This window comes from Canis aureus, chromosome 17 (assembly GCF_053574225.1).
Source record: "Canis aureus isolate CA01 chromosome 17, VMU_Caureus_v.1.0, whole genome shotgun sequence".
In the NCBI taxonomy this organism is placed as follows: domain Eukaryota; kingdom Metazoa; phylum Chordata; class Mammalia; order Carnivora; family Canidae; genus Canis; species Canis aureus.
In genome coordinates, this window is record NC_135627.1 from 60,158,788 (window position 1) to 60,166,426 (window position 7,639).

Here is a 7,639-nt window from a genome sequence, read left to right on the forward strand (position 1 = left end):
TGTTGGAGGCGTTCAGAGAGATACCGGCCTGATCGATTCAGTATTGTTGGAAGACTAGAAATTTCTCTAGATGAGCTGCTGAAACAAACTAAGGATATAATTTGCTGAAATGGGTTCTCAGTTTCCAGAGGATAGTGCCTATTTACAGCTGTTTGACAGCACAGAACAACTCAGTTTTCCTGGGTTTATATATTTGGAGGGGAATTACCATATCAAAATTAGATTGCTTTTCTCTCACTTGCCAACAAGCCTCAGCATTTTCTCATAATCAGGATTTATGATAAACTATTGGGGAGGGTTATCAAAGTCAAGGAAACCAAAGAATGATGGTCATTGAGCCTCTCTTATGGGCCACGACTAAAAAGTCTTCGCTGCAGTTCAAGGGTTAGGCCATTTCCATGGCTCTGGCTTCTTGTAAGCAAGGATATTGGTTCTTAATGTGGGCACCAGATCTATACAAGTGAAAAGTTTCCTTGGAAACTCTCAGACTTTTTTTTTCCTGCTGATTTGAGGGAAATTTCCAGAATAAATGTCAAAGAGCCATAAGTCAACAAAGAAAAAAATCATAAAATTGATGATAAAGAGGAGAAATATGTGATTTCCCTCCCTGCTTTCCTTCAGGACATTAAACACAGGTTTTGAAGGCAAGTTGTTAAAATCGGGTAAGGGTGCAAACTCAGATCTTTCATATCTTGTCTCAATCTAGCTCTGTGTTTTCTCAAAAGCATTTCTAACTCCACAGAAGTAGGCAAGAGGAAAATGCTTAGGACTGCATCAGGAGGCCCTTCAGAGGCAGTTGCCTTGTGTCACCTCACACTGCGCAGCGATGCTCATTCCATGTAGCCTCCAGTGAAGTGTTTTCCCACACCAGAGAGGACAGCAGAATGTTACTGTGAAAACAAGTCGATATTTTTCACTTCTATCTGGTTGACTTTGAAATGGCAGTTTTCCAGACAGAAAGTTGTTCTTTCACTCAATGGTGGTGGTTGTGTTCAGGTCCCTTCTTCATAGCAATGAAATGCCTCGTGGTCGGTGTAATGGAGCGAGGCCTGGTACAGTAGACCGGCACAGGGACTAGGCCCACGTCCTGGTAGGGTTGTGCTACTACTTCATCTCAGCTCCCTTGTTCTATAAATTTGTGTATAATCTAGTTAAGCTGTAGTTTGCTTATCTGGGAAAAGGAGTGAGATGAATAGATCCCCTCGTCTGATCTTTAGAAGCCTTGTGTTGTGTGAGTCCATGACAGTCTGGAAGGTGGATGATTAAGTCCCTGCTTAATGTGGTGAGGATATGAGGTCACCTGCACCAAGGCCTGGTGATTTTCCTGTGTCGTCAGGGCCTTTCACACTCTCTCCCACTCTGTTCTCACTCTTACTTTACACTGACAAAAAAATACAAAGAAAGAAAAATATTTGGGCACAAAAATACATGCAGCTTATTTATTTGCCTTTTATAGTCTGCACTAATATGTCTCAAATAGAACAGCTTTATACTACATAGGCAATTTAAACATTTCTCAGAAATTTGATGATTCTAGACATTTAACCATTTAAACACATTTTCAATTAGCAATAATCACGCCTCAGATAAACCTCATTGGCTATGATACTGCCACTGCACAAAGCTTTAAACACATTTTCAATATCCAACCCATTTTTTTCTTAGGCTATATTTCAAATTATTCATTTGCATACACCAGTTTCTTAATTATATTAATTATAATTATTAATTATAATATTAATTAATTATAGTATCAACTCTACTACTAACAATATGATAGCAGCAAGTAGTTTTAGAATGTTTTAAAGTTCATTTTGCCTTTAGGACTCATCCCACTGTGATGTCCAGAAGATTATTGCTTCTTGTTAAGTTTGAAAGATAATAGGCAAATGTGAATGTTATATTGATGAAGGGGAGACAGATCTTTAGCCGTCAAGATCTTGCATTTTGGAAGTATCTACTTTGTTATTTGCAGTAATTTGTATTCATTTGAAAATCGAAACTCAAATCTGGTTGAGCCCCAAGATTGTAATTCTAAAGATTCACGACTTGGTCTTGTTTGGTAAACTCACAAGTTAAAGAGAAAGAAAGCTGTTAAATCTAGAGAGGTGGATGTGTGCAAATCCCTTCTTTGTGGAGAGCAGAGGGGGCCATACTTGCCCCCAAACCACTACCACTTTTAGAGCTAAGCAAGCACTGGTGCCTTTATCCTAAAGGGCTTTCAATGTTATCACTCCTCAATGACAAGTGGCCTTGCCAGTAAGTGTCCTCTCTCGTAGTGTCCACTTGCGGTGGTGACATCGTACTTTCCCAGGTCAGTCTCAAGCTGCTCAAGGTGAAGGAATGACATTTCTTTTGTGAATGAGACCACTCTTTATCAGTCTGCTCAGAGGCCCTTCTTACCCTCTTTGTTGGTGGCAGTCTGTGAAAAGCAGGGGTGTAGCCAATGTGACTGAAAAAGTCACATTGCAGAAACGCGGAGACTACAGTATAAAAGATACAGGCACAGACATGGTTGGAAGATGTGTTGTTCTGTTTATCCTACAAAATTCTGAAAAGTAAATTTAACATGATCAGAAAACAAATTATTGCCAACATACTCTGGATAAGACTTGTATTTGTGGTCATCATCCATGAATTAGGTGCAGTAGCAACCTTGGAGTGAGTCATCGAAGCCAATATTCACAGGATTTTGAGGTAATCGTCATCAAATAAATGCAGGGGCAAGATCTAAAATGTTAAATACACACAGGCTCTGAAAAGCCATGGTACTGTGAGTAAAAACGATGGGGCTACTTTTTGCCTCATGGTGGAAGACACGAAATTAGCCAGCAAGGGCGCAGTTGACAATGAAGAGCCTAGAGACAGAGTTCCTGGACTTGAACAGGAAGAGGTGGTGCCCATTAGCACAGGTGCTGATTGGACAATTAGGCAAAGAGTAGGTCAATAACTCTTTCCTATCTAGTAGTCCAGGTCTTTATTGATAAATCGCTGAATCTCACATGAAGTCCGTGGTTTTGTAAATTTTTTATTGAAGTTAAATTCATGTAATATAAAAGTAATCCCCTTAAGGTACATAGTGTAGGGGTGGGACAACGGGCAGAATGAGTCAAAAGGAATTGGAGTTACAGGTTTCTAATTATGGAATGACCAAGTCACAGGGGTAAAAGGCACACTGCAGGGATCACAGTCAGCACAGTCCAGGACAGTGTGATAGCATCGTAGGTTGACAGATGGTGGCTACACTTGTGAGCACAGGATCACACACAGAGTTGCTGAGTCACTATGCTGTGCATCTGAAACTAGCATGACATTGTGTGTCAACTCAAAAAAATAAACCGTACAATTCAGCGACATTTAGTACTTTCACAATGTTGTACAACCTCCACTTCCATCTAGTTCCAAAATATTTTTATTACACCGAAAGGAAGCCCTGCACCCACTAAGCAGTCACTCCCAGTTCCCCTTTTCCCAGTTTCTGGCAACCGGTAATCTTTCTATCTATATGGATGCTTTATTCTCGGTATTTTGTATAAATGGAATCATACCATATATGGTCTTTTGTGTGTGGCTTCTCTCACTTAGCATGTTTTTGAGGTTCATCCATGTGGTAGCATGGATCAGCCCTTCATTCCTTTATGTAGCTGAATAATACTTTGTGGTATGGATATACCACATCTGGTTTATCCGTTCATCAGCAGATATTTGGGTCATTTCCAACTTTTAGTGGCTGTGAATAGTGCTGCTATGAATAATCATGTATAATACTTTTTTAAAGACTTATTTATTTATTTATTTATTTATTTATTTATTTATTTATTTATTTATTTATTTATGATAGACAGAGATAGGAGAGGCAGAGACACAGGCAGAGGGAGATGCAGGCTCCATGCAGGGAGCCTGATGTAGGACTCAATCCCGGATCTCCAGGATCACGCCCTGGTCCAAAGGCAGGCGCTAAACCGCTGAGCCACCCAGGGATCCCCCTAACGCTTTGTTTCAATACTAGTTTTTAATCCTTTGGGACATATCCCTAGGAGTGGAATTGCTGGGTCATATGTTGCTCCATGTTGAATTATTTGAAGAGAGTTTTCCAAAGAAGCTGCATCATTTTCTATTCAAACCAGCCGTGTATGAAGGTCCTGATTTTTTTACATCCTTACCAGCACTTGTTATTTTACATTAATTTTGGTTGTAGCCATCCTAATGGGTGTGGTGTCACATTGTACTTTCTTTTTACTGTAATAATTTTCAATCAAATGATTTATTTAGGTGTAGGTGCAGTAAAAAAAATACATGCCCCTAGGAGGACTTCAAGTCATCTTCTCAGAGAACCGGGTAAGGAACAGGCTTCTCCTTCTTTATGCCTTGAAGTTCTTCGCTTGAGAGGAATTCATGTTATATAACATAGGAGTATTACATGTGGTTATATTTCATAAGCATATTTTGGGACACCTCAGAGGTTGTTGGGAATGCAGAATCTTGGGCCCCCACACCAGGCCTCCTGAATCAGAATTCACAGTTGAACAAGATCCCCAGGTGATTTGAGTTTGAGAGGTCTTGTGAGCTTCCTGTCTTTCTGAGGAGGGAGAGAGTAAGTCGATGCCAGAAAACCGTTTACAGGCGCAACAGATAGAGCTCAAGCTTAATAAGATACAGGTGTAGTGCGTGGCATTTGGGCAGTGGTTCTCAGGCTTAGTTGAGCACCAGGAATCTCTAAGAGTTTTAAAATAGTCGTGCCTACGTTCCAGCTCCAGCGAGAGCCTAGTTTAATGGGTCCTGGGTGGATCCTACTAATAAGATTTTGTTTTATTATTTTTTAAAAGATTTATTTATTTTAGAGAGAGAGTACAAGCGGGAGGAGGAGCAGAGGTTGGGGGGAGAGAGTATCTCCAGCAGACCCCCTGCTGAGCACAGAGCCTCAGGCAGGGCTCCACCTCACGACCCTGAGATCATGACCTGGGCAGAAGCCAAGAGTCGGATGCTCTACCAACTGGGCCACCAGGTACTCCTTCACTAACACAATTTTAAAAACTTCTCAGATGTTTCTAATGCACAGTTTTGAGGACTATTTGTGTGAGTAGCATTGGCTGAGCTGTTCTCAAAGCAGTATTTGAATTTGGGAAGGAGTAAGACCTCACCATGAGGGCAGAGAGGCAGAGGAGTAGCCAATGTTGCTGGAATAGGGTGGAGAGTAGAGGCCAGGGCTGGTAGTGAGAAGAATTGATCCATGGAAGGCTTCAAAGCCTTTACTAGGGTTTTATTATTGTGAAGAAGGCAATTGGGAGCTCTCAATAGAGCATTTAGAAGAGGGCCAGGGGATTTTCATTGCTTTTTGAAGATGTGGATGCTAGAGACAGCGACATTTTATGATATGAGGTATGGACTTAGGGCTTTGCCAGTAAGATTGAGAAGAAAGAGATAGAAGACAAGAATAAATAAGGTTCCCTCATGGTTTAGTTGCATGGCTGTAACTCACTAGTGCTTCTCTACCGAACTTAAAGTTTCTTTGAATTCAAAAAAGGATTAAGTAGTCTAAGAGTCCATAAAAAACAAATATTGGAAGTGCATGGTTGCCTCAGGAAACTTTCTATGCCTATAAAAGGAATTTGTTTACTGATAATTACTTTCTAGACTTTTACTAGTCAACAATTCCACACTTTCCTTCATTCATATTTTTATTCATTCAACAAATATTTATTGAATGGGTGCTTAAGGTGTTACAGAGGAGGATTAAGAACCAGAAGTGTGTGTTTGGACTGGATCAGTGGTCCTCAAGACGGGCAGTACCCTCTGTGGTGGGTCCTGGAAATTTGGGGGGTTTTTGGTTGTTACAGCAGTTGGGGGTGAACTAGTGGCTTGTGGTAGAGGCCGGCGATGTTAAGTGACCTGCTTTTCCCAGGACAGTCTTGCACAATGGAGAATGATCTCATACCCACACAACTTCCTAATGGCTTGGACATTCATGTAGGTGGAAAACTGTTTATAGTTATCCAAGCTTAGAATCAAACTCAAATATGTATAATTATCTACACATAGAATCTAAACTTGACTATATGTACACATATGCACACAAATACTTCTAGCTTTAGTAAATATAAGACTTTTTCAAGACTGATCTTGCTGCGCATATTGAGAGAAGATGGTGCTTTGTTTTATTCAGTACTTTACCAAGAATTTCACTATTTTGGAAAATGACATCACCGACGGCAATACTGAACTGGTGTTTGCGTCTTCAGTGGTCTGATCTCTAACTCCCTTTTTGTAGTATTTTTACAAAGTATTTTTACAGGCGTGTTGTTGAAGGCTAGTTTTTGAAAGTATTGCAATTATGATGTTCATTCATTTGTAACATGAACCTGTGTGATGGTTAGTTTTGTGTATTAACTTGACTGGGCTAAAGGATGACCAGATACCTGGTAAAACATTATTCCTGGATGCATCTGAGAGCGTATTTCTGGGAGAGATTAGCATTTGAGTTGGTAAACTGAGTAAAGAAGACCACTCTCATCAATGCTGCTAAGTCAGCCAACCACTGAGGGCCTGAATAGAAGGTGGAGGAAGGGTAAGTTCACTTTCTCTGCTGGAGATGACACATGCATTTTCTCTTGCCCTGGGACAAGAGAAAATTGGTGCTCCTGGTGCTTAGGCTTGTGGACTCCGGCTAGGACTCAGAGAATCAACTCTGGACTCTCAGGCCTTCAAACTTGGACTGCACTACACCACCAGCTTTTCTGATTCTCCAGCTTGTAGATGACAGATTGTGGGCCTTCTTGGCCTCCATAAGCATGTGAGCCAATTCCTACCATAAATCTCAAATAGATATTTACATAACTATAGGTAGATATAGATACATGTAGACCTATGTATCTGTAGATATAGATTTCTTTATATATCTCCTATTCTGTTTCTCTAGAGAACCCTGACTAATACAGCCTGTGTGAAAGAATCTTACTTAGCTCATCAATTAATTGCTGAGATAAATTTGTAAGTGGAGAAATAGATGCAAAACTAATCAGTGTTGGGGGATCCCCGGGTGGCCCAGCGGTTTAGCACCTGCCTTTGGCCCAGGGCATGATCCTGGAGACCCAGGATTGAGTCCCATGTCGGGCTCCCTGCATGGAGCCTGCTCCTCCCTCTGCCTGTGTGTGTGTGTGTGTGTGTGTGTGTGTGTGTGTCTCTGTCTCTGTCTCTCATGCATGAGTAAATAAAATCTTTAGTTTTTTTTTTTTTAAATCAGTATCCACAGGGAAATGATAGGTTAGTTATATTCTACTAGACACATTTTGCCTTTCTATGAGTGAGAACCACAGGCAGCGCTGCAGTTTTTCTTTTGCATAGAGTTGTTAGCACAAAGGCAACAAATGAAAAGTAGAGATGAACCGGAAAAGTGTGCCAAATAGCACACTTTTTTTTGCCCATTTCAAAAACCACCATCTTTCTCGATATAGCCGTCTGACTTTATGTCTTCTGGAATAGCCACACTTGAGCATTTATATAGTGAAATGCATGTCTTTTTAAATTATAAATTATTTTCTTTTAATTTTCACTCTGTATTATAATTAGAGAAGGGTATTAGCTATTTAAAAATTATGTGTGCAGGGAAACTATATTTCTGTGGAATTCATTTTAGAATGCT

General features: G+C 40.4%; 1 pseudogene; it reads right to left on the reverse strand.

Moving 5' to 3' along the window:
* Positions 1-1,503: 1,503 nt before the first annotated feature.
* On the reverse strand, positions 1,504-1,626 carry LOC144288173 (U4 spliceosomal RNA; annotated as a pseudogene).
* Positions 1,627-7,639: the final 6,013 nt, after the last annotated feature.